Genomic DNA, 3,321 nt, shown 5'->3' with positions numbered 1-3,321 from the left:
ATTAGTTCCACATCCAGGAGCTAAGAGGGGGTGTTGCAATCATCTCCTCTATATACATATTACTAAGTAGGGATTCAGGCCATTGTTGTGGGTGTGCTCGCTCGTGTAGGAGTTTCTCCATTTTTTTCTCATTGTCCATTTTTTCCAGCTCCATGTGGGGGTGCTGTGGTTTTTTCTCTGGTTGGTTGTAGTAGCTTGCTAGATAGGAGGGCCTATTTTTTTCCTAGCTAACCAGACCCGGTCAATGTCACGTGCACACCCGGTTGGTGTCTAGGTGACATGGAATTCTAGGCATTCAAGCATTAATCTAGCATTTACCAAGCAGTTAAATCAATGTTAAACAAGCTTAGATCACAGTATTTATGTCATGTGCACCATTGTATGGGGCTGTTGTAGCACTTATAACAATACACAAGGCATCAACAACATTTAGGACATGCATCACATTAGGTCAAGGCATGGGGAACTAGGCGATAGTAGCTATGGGGCATATATGAAGTCATGAAGATCCAGACATGCAGGCCGACAACATAAGCCTCGTTGACCAACAACATCATTCCATATATATAGAAAAGAGTATCATTCATTTCAGTTATCTCCTTCTTCCTAGTGTTTCTAGCCTAAGGAGGGCAAGGGAATCAATAGCATAGTCAACATTCAACATTTAGTTCATCTCCTACCTCCTACATAGAGGAAAACTACCATCCAAAGGGTGGACCTCATCATTGGAGAAAGGAACTCTTAGTCATCATCATCATTTAGAAGGATACTCATTTATCATCATTTAGAAGGATACTCATTTAAGACAGGTATAGATCTATTCATAGATCTCATTATAAGTAAAGATGAGTGTTGTTTGAATCAAGGTTGATTGGTTAGAAGTAGAAGAAGTGTTTGAATCAGGATTATGTGGGTCATAGCTGTCATCACTAAGTCCCTTAAAAGTTTTCTAAAGTATAACTAGCCAAAGTTAGGTTGATGAGAATAGGTGTTGAATTAAGTTAGTGCTAACAATTTCAATGCTAACTAAAGGAAGAAAAGGCAAGTTCAATGCTGGCAAGTTCAGTGCTAGCTAAAGGAGGAAGAGAGAGGTGCAGATCCGAGTGAATGAGTTCTATAACGGAAGGAGGAAAACCAGGGCGCACAAGAACTATAGAGTCAATGCTGACTACTTCAATGCTGTCAGGATCAGTGCTGACCGAAGGTCACTGCTGACTAGTTCAGTGCTGACAAGATCAGTGTTGATTGAAGGAAGAAGAGGTAAGTCTAGTGCTGACTGAAGGAGGAAGAGTCACACACATGAGCTACTAGAATCAGTGCAGACTAAAGAGGTGTTGACAGATACACTGACAGGTTCAGTGATGATGACTGAAGGAGGAAGAATCAAACGTGCAGGGGCTACACCAAACCAATGTAGACTAAAGCAGTGTTAACAAATACAGTGCTGTGGTGAGTGACAGGTTTAGTGCTGACTAAAGGAAGAAAAGGCAAGTATAGTTCTAATAGGTTGAGTGTTGACTAAAGGAGAAAGAGTCAGGCTCAATACTATCTGAATTAAAACAGACTAAAGGAAGAAATTAATGTTAGAAGCTGACAAATTAGAGGCTAGTTAGGTCAAGAGTTGTTAGATTTGAGTCTGTTTGAGTCAAATAGAGTTGGATTGTGAGCTAGTCAAGACTGAAGTTTTAGGAACAGTTACCGACTGTGAATCAATGTTGACGAAAACAATGCTGACTAAAAGGGAAACTTATAGGATATAGAGCTAACTAGACCAATGCTTTCTGAACAATAGCCGCCTAGAGGAAGTAAAGGAGCCAAGTTGACGGGGTGAGAACTGACTGAATCAATACTGACTGGAAGAGGGAGTCAAAGAATGGAGCCAATAGGATGAGAGTTGAAGTAGAAGGCATTTGGACCAGTGTTGCCTAAACCCAAGTTGACTTAACAATATAAACTATATCTATTGAGACTGAATCAGAACTGTTATGAACAAAGAGTCTTAAAAATCTGAAAACGTAAAAAGAGGGATGAGTCTAAATTAGGAGAAGGATCTAAAAGGGTTTAGGAGTGGTCTTGATCAAAACGATATTCAAAATAGAAGTTGTCAAAGTCAGCAAGAGAGGAGCAAAAGAGTTTAGGAGCTGGCTGAATTAAAAAAGAGTCCGAATCTAGAGCTGATAGGGTCAGGTGTCCATAGCTACATTTAAGCAAAGCCCACTGAGCTGGAGAGAGGCAAGCCAAGGCCTTCAATTTTGTGTGTTTTGTTTGGTGTTTGGAGGTGGTGCCTTGTATACCTGATCTCATCTAGCCTTCTTCTATTGCTAGCTAGCTATAGCTAGTGTGGGAGTTGAAAAATCTCTCACAGCCATTGTATACCTGATCTCATCTAGCCTTCTTCTAGTGTTAGCTAGTTATAGCTAGTGTGGGATTTGAAAAATCTCTCATAGCCATTGGTTTTCCCACACAACATCCCCATGCCCATGCTTTACGGGTATATAAATCTCGTGTATTAATGTGTACGCATCCCACGTGTTACCATGTGTGTAAGTCCCACATGTTGCCACATGTAAGGATCAAAAAACTTTAAATTTTTACCTGTACTAGCAAGGATACAATAAAATTTAGTACTTAAAGCACACTTAGTACTCTGCCATTCTTTGGTCAAATGGAGCACTACTTTGAACACCCTTTCATTCTTGCACCCGTATGCAAATGATTATAGTCAAATATTTTCTAGAGCCACCCGTATATAAATGATTATAGTCAAATATTGTCTAGAGCATGACATATAAAACTATAGCTATTTCATTTCATGTATAAACAACGATATAAAGTTATATACACTTACCAATTGTTGCAAATCGATTGGCGCATTTTTCACTCTACCCCATCTAGTCTCATGGTTAGCATAGATGTATCCTTTGCGTAACTTTAGACCCTTGCATTGTGCACAAAAATATGCTCTTCGGCCCTCAAAACACGCTTGATCATCTATCTGAAACTCTCATGCAATATTCTATGATCAGTTATACAGTGGATTAATCAAGTTCTTTATGAATTTGTTGTCTGTGTTGATTCAATGCATTTATTAATTTGTTGTGTAGGTGAGTAGAAGTATTTAAATCTAACATTTAAAGTGATTTTGATTTCAAACTATAGACAAGCGGCAAAGAAGCGCATCATGAACTAATCATGAATAGTTTGTTTAATAGATGTTATCTCTATAAACTAATCATGAATAGTTTTTTTTTCAAGTAGACAAAGAACTTTGATTGCTCCCCTTTACTGCACAAGAGATTACCTATGCTACTCAAAATGTCG

This window comes from Cibotium barometz, chromosome 27 (genome assembly GCF_041138505.1).
Source record: "Cibotium barometz isolate CiBa-2024 chromosome 27, ASM4113850v1, whole genome shotgun sequence".
Taxonomy (NCBI): Eukaryota; Viridiplantae; Streptophyta; class Polypodiopsida; order Cyatheales; family Cibotiaceae; genus Cibotium; species Cibotium barometz.
The sequence above is the reverse complement of the archived record's forward strand: the minus strand, read 5'-3'. Positions refer to the sequence as shown.